Raw genomic sequence first — 15,443 nt, forward strand, 5'->3', positions numbered from 1 at the left:
AAACTTTTATTTTTTGCAAATAATCATTAACTTTAGAAATTGATGCCAGCAACGCATGTCAAAGAAGTTAGAAAAGGTGGCAATAAATACTGATCAAGTTGAGGAATGCTCATCAAACACTTATTTGGTGTGCAGGCTAATTGGGAACAGGTGGGTGCCATGATTGGCTATAAAAGCAGCTTCCATGAAATGCTAAGTCATTCACAAACAAGGATGGGGTGAGGGTCACCACTTTGTAAGCAAATTGTCAAACAGTTTTAGAACAACATTTCTCAACGAGCTATTGCAAGGAATTTAGGGATTTTACCATCTACGCTCCGTAAAATCATCAAAAGGTTCAGAGAATGTGGAGAAATCACTGCACGTAAGCCATGATATTGCGGACCTTTGATCCCTCAGGCGGTACTGCATCAAAAACCGACATCAGTGTATAAAGGATATCACCACATGGGCTCAGGAACACTTTATAAAACCACTGTCAGTAACTACAGTTGGTCGCTACATCTGTAAGTGCAAGTTAAAGCTCTACTATGCAAAGCGAAAGCCATTTATCAACAACATCCATAAACGCAGCCGGCTTCTTTGGGCCCGAGCTCATCTGAGATGGACTGATGCAAAGTGGAAAAGTGTTCTGTGGTCTGACGAGTCCACATTTCAAATTGTTTTTGGAAATACTCGACATCGTGTCATCCGGACCAAACAGGAAGCGAACCATCCAGACTGTTATCGACGCAAAGTGTAAAAGCCAGCATGTGTGAAGGTATGGGGGTGCATTAGTGGCCAAAGCATGGGTAACTTACACATCTGTGAAGGCACCATTAATGCTGAAAGGTACATACAGGTTTTGGAGCAACATATGTTGTCATCCAAGCAACATTATCATGGACGCCCCTGCTTATTTCAATAAGACAATGCCAAGGCACGTGTTACAAAAGCGTGGCTTCGTAGTAAAAGAGTGGATGCACTTTCCTGGCCCGCCTGCAGTCCAGACCTGTCTCCCATGGAAAATGTGTGGCGCATTATGAAGCGTAAAATAGGACAGCGGAGACCCCGGACTGTTGAAGGACTGAAGCTCTACATAAAACAAGAATGGGAAAGAATTCCACTTTCAAAGCTTCAACAATTAGTTTCCTCAGTTCCCAAATGTTTATTGAGTGTTGTTAAAAGAAAAGGTGATGTAACACAGTGGTGAACATGCCCTTTCCCAACTACTTTGTCACGTGTTGCAGCCATGAAATTCTAAGTTAATTATTATTTGCAAAAACAAAATAAAGTTTATCAGTTTGAACATGAAATATGTTGTCTTTGTAGCATATTCAACTGAATATGGCTTGAAAAGGATTTGCAAATCATTGTATTCTGTTTATATTTACATCTAACACCATTTCCCAACTCATATGGAAACAGGGTTTGTATTTAGCAGGAAGAGGTTCACATGTGTGCTGAATGTTCAACAACTGCACAGTTTGGACACCACACTGAGTACTTCCTGAAAGTTCATATTGAAGTAGAAAGATTAAGCCGGAGAGCACACATCACTTTCACAATAGCTGGGTCCAGAGGATGGATGGTGGACTTCAGTCCTAAAGTCAGCGGGGATGAATTGCTCGCCTGTGTATCGACTGGGTCATCTCTGCGCTGCTGACCCGCCTCCGCTTGGGATGGTTTCCTGCTTGCTGCACTGTGGACGGGACTCTCACGGCTGTGTTGGATCCACTTTGGACTGGACTCTCACGGCTGTGTTGGATCCACTTTGGACTGGACTCTCACGGCTGTGTTGGATCCACTTTGGACTGGACTCTCTCTGCTGTGTTGGATCCACTTTGGACTGGACTCTCACGGCTGTGTTGGATCCACTTTGGACTGGACTCCCACGGCTGTGTTGGATCCACTTTGGACTGGACTCCCACGGCTGTGTTGGATCCACTTTGGACTGGACTCTCTCTGCTGTGTTGGATCCACTTTGGACTGGACTCTCAAGGCTGTGTTGGATCCACTTTGGACTGGACTCTCACGGCTGTGTTGGATCCACTTTGGACTGGACTCTCACGGCTGTGTTGGATCCACTTTGGACTGGACTCTCACGGCTGTGTTGGATCCACTTTGGACTGGACTCTCTCTGCTGTGTTGGATCCACTTTGGACTGGACTCTCACGGCTGTGTTGGATCCACTTTGGACTGGACTCTCACGGCTGTGTTGGATCCACTTTGGACTGGACTCTCTCTGCTGTGTTGGATCCACTTTGGACTGGACTCTCAAGGCTGTGTTGGATCCACTATGGATTGAACTTCCACAGTATCATGTTAGACCCGCTCGACATCCATTGCTTATGGTCCTCTCCAAGGTTTCTCATAGTCATCATTGTCACCGACGTCCCACTGGGTGAGTTCTCCTTGCCCTTATGTGGGCCTACCGAGGATGTGGTGGTGGTTTGTGCAGCCCTTTGAGACACTAGTGATTTAGGGCTATATAAATGATCATTGATTGATTGATTGATAGGCTCCAGGTGACCTGTGGCTTTGGAGCGGCTCATCAGTGGGACTTGAAGGAACGAGTCAGACTTTAGGCAAAGGAGTCTCTGAACAGAGGCCGACATATTGGCCTTTGTGTCACCATCACACGCTACAAAAAGTCAATCATGCAAGTTATTTGCTGTTTGTTCCAACACACCCAAGCCCTCCTCTTACCGAGAGAAAAAGGTCAGAATTTTAATGGCTTTGCCGACTGTGGTAATCGCCTTTTTGTCTCCGCCTTTTACAAACTAAATGAAACGGTTAACCTATGGCGCTCCATCTTATTAAGCGGGGCGTTATTAACCATCTCCTCACTGCTTGTGGCCCACATCCTTCACTTCCAGTTTTGTCTTCAGGTCATCTTCTCGCAGGGACTCGAAGTCACTGTCAAGTGCAGAAAGGATTTCTGACATGTGCTGGCCTGTGCACACGTCTGTGATGGAGCTGGCTAACTAGGAGGCACCCAGGTGGTCTTTGCTAACTGGTTCCACAAAACTACTGCAGGGGTCCAGAGAGGAATGTTTGCATCCAAGACCTTCCAAAAGCACCCAGGAGACAAACTGGAGATCCCCATTTGTCCAAAGCAGACCATTCTCTGCCAATCCACAAACTAAGAAATAAAAAACGTTTTCCATAAACTTTGGTTAAATGAAGGAATTCTCTCTCTTTGCCAGTTGAACGGAACTTTTCACTTGCACGAAATCAAAAATGCAAAACCAAACATTTCACTTGAAGTTTTCTGCAAGAGAGGCTCTGTGTGAAACAATCAATGTTTACTTCTATAGCCCTAAATCACTAGTGTCTCAAAGGGCTGCAACAATGTGGACGCTGCTGGCCTGAACTATAACTGCCAACTGAGAAGAACATTCTTTAAGTCAGATCGCAAGCATAGTTCTGTCCCACAATCCAACATGGTTACTTAGGGCTGCAGCAATTCATCAATAAAATACAATTTTGTTTTATATTCTGTGGATTTGATGAATCTCTTAAATATAACGACTAACAGCGGATGAAATCCAGGCTGCATTGAGTAGGCAAAAGTCAAAATACGCGGTTATAGTTTCAGCACGGCTGCTTCAGTTGAGCAAACATGAGAGCTGTGGCGTGTTTGTGCCGTAGTCTGAGTAGCAAATAGCACACACATTAAAATACATGTTGATGATGTGCAATCATGAGACTAACTCACTGAAGGTCATGGCTTGCAGAGAAAATGTTTCTCTCCGCTATTTGACCTAAAATGACTGACAAAATAAAGTGTCTTTTTTCTGATTACTCAGTAATCCAACAAAGTAATGGACGGATTGCTCGGTTACAAAACTAATCGATAACTGCAGCTGTCTATATAAATAGAGAGGTGTGCCAGCAAGACCTTCTTTGCTGGCCTCACATAACCACAAATCATCATCATATTTAAAATAAAATGATTTTTTAATGCACTTTCCCTAAATGTGTAAAAGTATTTATGTTCCCTTCTTGTCATATTAAGATCCTTCCTGTGCTGTTGTTTTTACTCGTACTTTTTATCCAATCAGAATTCAGCTAGCTTTTGTTGCCATGCTGTACAAAATCTTCCAGACGCCTTCAGAATCTACAATGCAGGCATCCGTGCTTTGTAAGTGGACGGCCACATACAGTTGATAGACTGTATGTGACGATGTGCGCGTGACATCACGGGTTGTGGAGCTCCTCACATCCGCACATTGTTTACAATCATGGCCACCAGCAGCGAGAGCGTTTCGGACCGAGAAAGCGACAATTTCCCCATTAATTTGAACGAGGATGAAAGATTTGTGGATGAGGAAAGTGAGAGTGAAACACTAAAAACAATTTTTTTTAAAAAAGGCGACGGCAGTGGGAGCGATTCAGATGTTATTAGACACATTTACTAGCATAATTCTGCTTATTGTGTTACTAGTGTTTTAGTGAGATGATATAGTTGTACCTGAAAGTCGGAGGGGTGTGGCCACGGGTGTGGTGACCGCCAGTGTCTCTGAAGGATGCTGAAATTTAAAATAGCAATTTAGTAAACTAAAGCGGCTGTATTGTCATGTGTTGCAATGTTAATATTTCATCATTGATATATAAACTATCAGACTGCGTGGTGGCTAGTAGTGGCTTTCAGTAGGACTTTAATAGATTTCTAAATACGCCAGAAAAATTCTTGTTTTGTATACGGTTGATGTGTTTCAATGCACAGTAGTGTGTAGATGTCTTCCTGTGTAGTATTTGTCCAGCAAGGTCATGTGGTGACAAGTCATGACTGAAGGCCTAGGTGGGAAACGCACGGCCATTGATTGATTGATTGATACTTTTATTAGTAGATTGCACAGTACAGTACATATTCCGTACAATTGACCACTAAATGGTAACACCCCAATAAGTTTTTCAACTTGTTTAAGTCGGGGTCCACGTTAATCAATTCATGGTACAAATATATACTATCAACATAATACAGTCATCACACAAGTTAATCATCATAGTATGTACATTGAATTATTGACATTATTTACAATCCGGGGGGTGGGATGAGGAGCTTTGGTTGATATCAGAACTTCAGTCATCAACAATTGCATCAACAGAGAAATGTGGACATTGAAACAGTGTAGGTCTTATTTAGTAGGATATGTACAGCCAGCAGAGAACATAGTGAGTTCACATAGCATAAGAACAAGTATATACATTAGAAGTACATTGGAGTTGTTTATAATCCGGGGAGATGGGATGTGAATGGAGGAGGGTATTAGTAAAGTGTTGAAGTTGCCTGGAGGTGTTGTTTTAGAGCGCTTTTGAAGGAATATAGAGATGCACTTACTTTTATACCTGTTGGGAGTGCATTCCACATTGATGTGGCATAGAAAGAGAATGAGTTAAGACCTTTGTTAGATGGGAATCTGGGTTTAATGTGGTTTGTGGAGCTCCCCCTGGCTCCACAAATGAAAAACAACTTTTATCAACTGGAGGTAATTCCCAGTGTTTGGTACATTTCTGATTGACGGCTTGTCCTGACAAGCTGCACTGTGATTGATGATTTGTGTCAAAGTAACAATTAGCGCTGTCAAAAAAGGCTGCCATTAACAAGACTAAGAATAGAGCTTGCAAAGGCGTGCAGACTGAGACTAGACCGGTCAACTTGTAAACCTTTAAAGCTTTGATCCGCAGCCCAGTCAGTTCTTGCTGCCATCTTACTTCTGTCCGGCTGTTTCCACACAAACACCTCAAGATAGCTTCCAACAATCAGCATCCAAGTTTCAAGGACAGGAAAAAAGAGTTAATAGGAGTAAATACAGCGAGTGGGTTGATGTGGAAGAGAGCACAGCTGCGAGCCGCCCGCAGCGCCGCCTGATTGCTTTAAGAATGCACGCTTACACCAATAATCAGCATAAATTCACCAGGAGAAGAAAGTTTCAGTCCACAAGTGTGAGGAGAGAGATGTAGTCCGTGTCGCGTCCTAATCCTTCCCCCTGGAACTCCGGCGGCGTTGAACTGGCTGGAATGAGTTCCATGCGGGGAGTCAATGGAGGGAGACCAGCGACCACAATGTCAAAGGCAGCATTAGAAGAAGAGCGATGCTCTGGTGGAGGACAGCCCGCAGAGACAAAGTCCACACTTTACTCTCCTGGACTTGGCCGCTGCACAGAGGGACTTCCTTGTTGGCGACACCTGCAAAGTGTTAACAAAATCTCCTTCGACTTGAACTCGGAACCGCTCTTGGTCATACAAGCAGGAGGTTGCTAGGAGAACCTGAATTTCATCTGATCATCAATCAGATTAGGATGATACTTTGTACATGGACCCTGAAAACATTATTTGATTATGATCTGCATTTTTATGCATCACACCTTAAATCAAAATACTTTTTTGACATGCGCAGCACATACCAGAAACAGAAGTAGAAGACAAAGAAACAGTGACTTCCGCTTATGCGTATCATGATATTTATTTATCAATTTTTCCCACTGTTAGCTACTTTTGTTTTACCTCTCTTTGAATTTGGGCTGTTCTGTGCCCTCCATGTGGTGACATGTTACAACATCTTCTGTCTGAGGCTAGCAGTTAGCACTTAGCTTAATTTTAAGGACGTGGATACTTTCGATTATTGTTACATGGACACATGGCACTCCAGACCATAATATTTTTTGACCAAGTCTGGTTTTAAAGCAACAAACTCAAAAGTGTATACCTTCTGTACATGTGGAATGTAGGAGACAATGGCTTCATTCCAAAACTATTAAGTGAAGTTGCTACTAAGACCTGCTCACTGGCCTGGTGGTTAGAGAGTCCACGCTGAGATGGGTAGGTCATGTGATCAAACCCCGCCCAAGTCATACCTGAGACTAGTGCTTGGCACTCAGCATCAAGGCTTGGAATTGGGGGTTAAATCATCAAAAATGATTCCCAAGCGCGGCCACTGCCGCCCTAACTCTAACCCCAACCCTAACTCTAGCCCCAACCCACCTCACGTGTTGAAATGAAGTTGTTAAGAATGAATATGAAACTGCATGGTTTAAAGACCCGCCTGGTCAGTGGTCTTCAACACACTGATGGCCCACACTAGTTCCTGCTAGTCCCAAAGTTTGTTCTCTCCCTTACCAAGACTAAAACAAAAGAAGACACTTTTCCTCACATCCACAAGCTTTTAGAAGCCCACCATATAATCCGTGTTTGACAGCACTGCCCCTCCCTCCAAAGTTCTTAAAGAACTTCCTAAGGTCCCATCAGGGACCGAAATAGTTCCTGTGGAGCTTTTTTGATCTGTGATGTTTTAGGCATTTCATAAACGGCAAAGTTCCTGGAAACGTTCCTGCAGTGGAAAAAGGCCGATTGGGAGATGTTCTAATCTTTTGAAACATTTTCTGTTTCAATCATCTGTTCTGCATTCCTGCTTGGCATCATGCACCTGCTCACACATGGCATTGATTGATTGATTGATTGAAACTTTTATTAGTAGATTACACAGTACAGTACATATTCCCTACAATTGACCACTAAATGGTAACACCCCAATAAGTTTTTCAACTTGTTTAAGTCGGGGTCTACTCATGGCATCATGGATCATGGACCTGCCAACAGGTGACATGACATCATGGATCATGGACCTGCCAACAGGTGACATGGCATCATGGATCATGGACCTGCCAACAGGTGACATGGCATCATGGATCATGGACCTGCCAACAGGTGACATGACATCATGGATCATGGAGCTGCCAACAGGTGACATGGCATCATGGATCATGGACCTGCCAACAGGTGACATGGCATCATGGATCATGGACCTGCCAACAGGTGACATGGCATCATGGATCATGGACCTGCCAACAGGTGACATGGCATCATGGATCATGGACCTGCCAACAGGTGACATGGCATCATGGATCATGGACCTGCCAACAGGTGACATGGCATCATGGATCATGGACCTGCTAACAGGTGACATGGCATCATGGATCATGGACCTGCCAACAGGTGACATGGCATCATGGATCATGGACCTGCCAACAGGTGACATGGCATCATGGATCATGGAGCTGCCAACAGGTGACATGGCATCATGGATCATGGACCTGCCAACAGGTGACATGGCATCATGGATCATGGACCTGCCAACAGGTGACATGGCATCATGGATCATGGACCTGCCAACAGGTGACATGACATCATGGATCATGGACCTGCCAACAGGTGACATGGCATCATGGATCATGGACCTGCCAACAGGTGACATGGCATCATGGATCATGGACCTGCCAACAGGTGACATGACATCATGGATCATGGAGCTGCCAACAGGTGACATGGCATCATGGATCATGGACCTGCCAACAGGTGACATGGCATCATGGATCATGGACCTGCCAACAGGTGACATGGCATCATGGATCATGGACCTGCCAACAGGTGACATGGCATCATGGATCATGGACCTGCCAACAGGTGACATGGCATCATGGATCATGGACCTGCCAACAGGTGACATGGCATCATGGATCATGGACCTGCCAACAGGTGACATGGCATCATGGATCATGGAGCTGCCAACAGGTGACATGGCATCATGGATCATGGAGCTGCCAACAGGTGACATGGCATCATGGATCATGGACCTGCCAACAGGTGACATGGCATCATGGATCATGGACCTGCCAACAGGTGACATGGCATCATGGATCATGGACCTGCCAACAGGTGACATGGCATCATGGATCATGGACCTGCCAACAGGTGACATGGCATCATGGATCATGGACCTGCCAACAGGTGACATGGCATCATGGATCATGGACCTGCCAACAGGTGACATGGCATCATGGATCATGGACCTGCCAACAGGTGACATGGCATCATGGATCATGGACCTGCCAACAGGTGACATGGCATCATGGATCATGGACCTGCCAACAGGTGACATGGCATCATGGATCATGGAGCTGCCAACAGGTGACATGGCATCATGGATCATGGACCTGCCAACAGGTGACATGGCATCATGGATCATGGACCTGCCAACAGGTGACATGGCATCATGGATCATGGAGCTGCCAACAGGTGACATGGCATCATGGATCATGGACCTGCCAACAGGTGACATGGCATCATGGATCATGGACCTGCCAACAGGTGACATGGCATCATGGATCATGGACCTGCCAACAGGTGACATGGCATCATGGATCATGGAGCTGCCAACAGGTGACATGGCATCATGGATCATGGACCTGCCAACAGGTGACATGGCATCATGGATCATGGACCTGCCAACAGGTGACATGGCATCATGGATCATGGACCTGCCAACAGGTGACATGGCATCATGGATCATGGACCTGCCAACAGGTGACATGGCATCATGGATCATGGACCTGCCAACAGGTGACATGGCATCATGGATCATGGACCTGCCAACAGGTGACATGGCATCATGGATCATGGACCTGCTAACAGGTGACATGGCATCATGGATCATGGACCTGCCAACAGGTGACATGGCATCATGGATCATGGACCTGCCAACAGGTGACATGGCATCATGGATCATGGACCTGCTAACAGGTGACATGGCATCATGGATCATGGAGCTGCTAACAGGTGACATGGCATCATGGATCATGGACCTGCTAACAGGTGACATGGCATCATGGATCATGGACCTGCCAACAGGTGACATGGCATCATGGATCATGGACCTGCCAACAGGTGACATGGCATCATGGATCATGGAGCTGCCAACAGGTGACATGGCATCATGGATCATGGACCTGCCAACAGGTGACATGGCATCATGGATCATGGAGCTGCCAACAGGTGACATGGCATCATGGATCATGGAGCTGCTAACAGGTGACATTGAGTAGCTTCCCTCTCACTAAGCTGTCAAGTAGAAGCAGTGAAGCGTTTCCCTTCCACTCCACTCCACTTGCTCTTCTTGGCTGGCTTCTTCTCCTGCTTGCCCTCACGCTCGCCACCTCTCCTCATTTCCTGTACCTGCTTAGTCCATCAGAAGTGTTGATGGAGTTTATTTTCGACTGGAAAAAAATGGTGATCAACCAAAAGGTGTGTGTTGCATATAGCAAGTGACGAAGCAAGATGGAACAAAGGGAGGAGGCAGGTTTGAATACAGAAACAATAATCATAAACAGGTGTGTGTTAAAAAGCCAGTGCAGTTAAAACAAATCAATTTGCCATGGTGACAAAACAAAGAAGGAAGTGCACACACAAACTCAAAAATCCAAACAACAATAAATCCGGGCAGCGGATCACAAGACATCATGGTCTAAATCTGACAGCAGAGCAGTGGTTCTTAACCTTGTTGGAGGTACTGAACCCCTCCAGTTCCAGATGCACATTCACTGAATCCTTCTGGAGTTAACTTTTTTTTTTTTCAAATTCAAGACAAAGTTATACGATTTTTTACTGGTGCACAAAATGAACCGTGCATGAACATCACCTTGTTCAATGAAAAAAAACAACACAGTGCATGAACTTACAACAATTTAACAACACAGTGCATGAACTTACAACAATTTAACAACACAGTGCATGAACTTACAACAATTTAACAACACAGTGCATGAACTTACAACAATTTAACAAGACAGTGCATGAACTTACAACAATTTAACAACACAGTGCATGAACTTACAACAATTTAACAACACAGTGCATGAACTTACAACAATTTAACAAGACAGTGCATGAACTTACAACAATTTAACAACACAGTGCATGAACTTAAAACAATTTAACAAGACAGTGCATGAACTTACAACAATTTAACAAGACAGTGCATGAACTTACAACAATTTAACAACACAGTGCATGAACTTACAACAATTTAACAAGACAGTGCATGAACTTACAACAATTTAACAACACAGTGCATGAACTTAAAACAATTTAACAAGACAGTGCATGAACTTACAACAATTTAACAAGACAGTGCATGAACTTACAACAATTTAACAACACAGTGCATGAACTTACAACAATTTAACAAGACAGTGCATGAACTTACAACAATTTAACAACACAGTGCATGAACTTACAACAATTTAACAACACAGTGCATGAACTTACAACAATTTAACAAGACAGTGCATGAACTTACAACAATTTAACAACACAGTGCATGAACTTAAAACAATTTAACAAGACAGTGCATGAACTTACAACAATTTAACAAGACAGTGCATGAACTTACAACAATTTAACAAGACAGTGCATGAACTTACAACAATTTAACAACACAGTGCATGAACTTACAACAATTTAACAACACAGTGCATGAACTTACAACAATTTAACAAGACAGTGCATGAACTTACAACAATTTAACAAGACAGTGCATGAACTTACAACAATTTAACAAGACAGTGCATGAACTTACAACAATTTAACAAGACAGTGCATGAACTTACAACAATTTAACAACACAGTGCATGAACTTACAACAATTTAACAAGACAGTGCATGAACTTACAACAATTTAACAAGACAGTGCATGAACTTACAACAATTTAACAACACAGTGCATGAACTTACAACAATTTAACAAGACAGTGCATGAACTTACAACAATTTAACAAGACAGTGCATGAACTTACAACAATTTAACAACACAGTGCATGAACTTACAACAATTTACACGCCTGCAAATCAGTTTGACTTCTGCTGTTGCCGTCAGGGGCGCCGCTAGGGATTTTGGGCCCCATGAAAAGAATCTTTACAGGGCCACCAACACATCATTTCATATAATTTCATCATCATTAGGGGCCTTTCTGGGCCCCCCTCCATCATGGGCCCCTAGAATCTGTCTCCTTTACCCCCCCTTTTCGGCGCCCCTGGTTGCCGTATCCATAATATGACGATAGGGAGAAGTTTTTATGTACACGATGCGGCTTGACCTCTGCGGCGGAGGCTCCACTGAACCCCTGAGGCCGAATGACCGAACCCCCAGGGTTGGATGGAACCCAGGTTAAGAACCACTGCTGTAGAGCAAAACATTTTTGTCAAAATATTTACAATACATATTATCCAACTCACAAAGCTGTGTGACAAAAGTAGATTCGATCCCCTTTAAATAGATCATAAAGATGCTGTGCTGCAATTTGTGTTGAACTCTATGATGTGGAACTATATGTGTAAGTTTTTAACCAACTATGACAGACAGGTTTTAACATTTAGTGAACATACAACACTTGGACTTAGTCTAAGTGAACACCTACTGTACACACAAGAATTAAACTAAGTCTAAGTCGAGGTGGTTTAGTTTGAAGTCAAAAGACGTCCATTCTCCATCTTCTGTATTTACACTGTTTCTGCTTGCAAGTGCTTGAGTGCGTGTGTTTGCCAACAAGTGCTTGTATGCCAGCATGGCCACTGCGGCACACTTCATGTCCATTGAAAATAAAAGTACTATGTAGCTATATAGAACTGCAGTACTTCATTAGTATCGTAGTACTTTATTAGTATAATGTACAAGCTAGTCGTACTAAAGATTTGATACATTTGATGTGAGCATGACAATTATTATTAGTGAGCTAGCAGCAAAATGAATCACTCGTGTCAAACACTTTCGTTCTCTAATATTGACTTTATTCATCAGTTGACTGAGCAGTGGCGCTATGAGCTAGGACTAGAGTAAGATATTGATTGTAGTACGTACGGTTAGCTTCTTTTGGGACATTGTGGAACATGAGCCACCAGACACGGGACTGGGGTGGAAGAATGTTGTCAGGTCAGGAAGGTCATCCCAGGTCGGAGTGTAATGCTCTTGTGTTGCAGCAGTAAATCCATCAGTAGTTGGAATGCAAGTTAGCCTCAGGTTCCTTGTCCCACTGAAGGATGTCACCATAAAGCATTTCAGTTTGTGCAGCAGGTATGGTGTGGTGTGACAGTGAAGGTTGTTATCTGTTTGACTAGTCACATCTTCATGAGCTGTGACCTGCATCACTGCCTGGCCACCAGGTGGCCTCCTAAGTACTAAGTCATGCTCAAGTTGTCATTGTCATCATCATCCCTGAATGATGTCAAACTCATGAATAACCCTGGCCTGACATGACCATGTCTTCTTCCCCATTAAAGTTACGGATAATAATCCTCTTCTTCATCTAGAAGCTGAAGGTTAGGCTCCTTCCCATCAATCATGGCAATGGACCAATCAGGCCTGAGTCGTCATAGCGTACGCGACCTTTACTGACCTCGGCAGTTGCTAAATAACACTTTGATAGCAGAGCTAATCCTCACCTTTGAGGAACCGGTCTGTTTGTACGCTTGGAGCCAAGGACAAGTCCTCCTCCGGTTGATGGTGGAAGGAGTAGGAGTGGTCATGATACAAAACTGGGCAGGCAGCAGAAATGGTACCAACAAATGTACTAAAGGCATGTACTAAAACACGTGCAAACTTAATAGCACAAGCAAAGCTGAGCTACTGGGCTTGTGTGCCTTGTGGAATGAGCAAACTGTCCTGTCTTTGTGGAAAAGGATGGCATCAGCAGTCTTGGAGGATGTTAATGTGCTTGTTTACCTTTGTAGAAAATAAAAGATGGCATGACACAAAACTACAATTTCAATCGTCCATCTTCTGCCTTTGAAACAACTCAAATAAATGAAGATCATACATTTTGGTAGTCACTAACCATTTGATTTTTACAACAAGCAGCGTGTCAACAAATTATGAAACGACCACTTCTGAGGAAAAAGAAATGTGTAAACACAGCTCCAGTGTATTATTGCACCACCTCTGGCTCCTCCAGTCTCTGAAACATGGACCTAAAAGCTGACAAGTAATACTCCAGCTTTCTCTGACTGCTCTTGTCGGATCAGCTTAGAGTCTTCTCAGCCACCATTTTCTCCAGTTTCCACCACAGATGTTCAGTTGGATTGAGATGGGGAATATTTGCAGGTCATGACGTTGACCTTCCACTCTATCGTCCTTTAAGGAAGTTGTCACCGTATTTGCTCCATGGCAAGATGCATCATCATGTTGAAAAACCACATCATCATCCCAAAATGTAGTTTTGATTGAAAAGTGTGTAAATGATGAAAGTGCGTGAATGAACGATGTTGTGTCTCAGTATCATCCATCACCTGACATGCAGCCCGGTATCGGCCATGACTGTGGGAATGTGCATCTTTTCTTCAGGCAGTCGTCTTCATAAATCTCATTGGAACAGCACCAAACTAAAGTTGCGGTATCATCACCTTGTCCGATGTGAATTCACGATTCATCACTAAATATGACTTTCATCCAGTCATCCAAGTCCACCATTACTTTTCTTTAGCCCGCTGAAACCTTCTTTTTGCTATTCAGTTGTTAATTATGGCTCTTGTTTAGCTTTCTGTCTATTTAATTCTAGTTTGGTCACAGGCGGTGACTCCAGTTTCTGACCATTTTATTTTTCATTGGTTTTGCTTTGCATTTTCTGTTTTCAAAACATATTGCTGGTCTTCCAGTGGGCTTGGCTTTTACAATCTCCCCCTGTGCTTTGGTCTTGGTCCATATTTTAGACACGGCTGACTGTGAACAATCACAGGACTTAAAGAGCTGATTGGAGCCGGCAGACACCGTAATGAAATGAATTGATGCGTTTTAGTATTTGCTGGCATTTTTCCATTGGTTTTTTCAAAAGGAGGAACATAATTAACCATTGACCGGAATATTCTTGTTTCTTGAAGACGTTCACTTTTCCACCGCAAGGCGTGGAGTTTCCCTGCTTAGGACTCCGGAGTGTATTTCCCCCGGAGGTGATCACAATAGGTTTGTTGTTTTGCTGCTCTAGCCGGCATGACTGCCCTGCATGCCAATTGGTCGCTGGGCTGCCGGTGGCAAAACAACTCTTGAATGGTCATTTTTCCTGAGAAACGAGTCAATATCTGGGGAAAGGTCAGGATATTGTTAGCAATAGGTGATAGCATCAAAGCTATTGTCTGCTTATAACTGCTGGTCAGAGAGCTCGACTTCAGCATTAATGGCATCTTCCCCACCTTTTTTAAACCACAAGTTTTCTAAGATGCCTAAGAACTGGGCTGGAAGAAAGTGACATCCTATTATGTGCTACGTGTAAGCGTTGTTTGGACTCTCCGGGGTAGAAGTCATTGGAGCCTGCGTACAAATGATTGTTACGTTTGCTTCTCAGGATTTAGTATTTGGCCCGGACCAGATTTGGTTTTATGGGGTTTGACACACCCTCCAGAGCCTAAAAAGGAGGAAATCTACACCGAAAATGTAGAACTGAAGAATGCTAGGTGATTAAAGTCTAGCTGCTTTCATTCAACCATTTATTAGCTCCAATGATTTTATATTGTCATCGACGAGCACGTTTAAAAAGAGCAGGGAGGTGTGAAAGTGCAACTTCACGTCTTTTGGTGACTGAGTGAGCCAAAGATGTGCGTACACAGACTTTAAAACGGCCAAGTGCGTGGCCCTGTTG

The 15,443-nt window shown here is 43.7% G+C and overlaps 1 protein-coding gene across 1 annotated transcript in view; it reads left to right on the forward strand.

The window, feature by feature from the left end:
• The window catches only part of adarb2 (adenosine deaminase RNA specific B2 (inactive)), a 470,621-nt gene that overhangs the window by 137,285 nt on the left and 317,893 nt on the right, over positions 1–15,443 (forward strand). The gene's annotated exons all lie outside the window — the stretch shown is intronic.

This window comes from Nerophis ophidion, linkage group LG15 (assembly GCF_033978795.1).
Source record: "Nerophis ophidion isolate RoL-2023_Sa linkage group LG15, RoL_Noph_v1.0, whole genome shotgun sequence".
In the NCBI taxonomy this organism is placed as follows: domain Eukaryota; kingdom Metazoa; phylum Chordata; class Actinopteri; order Syngnathiformes; family Syngnathidae; genus Nerophis; species Nerophis ophidion.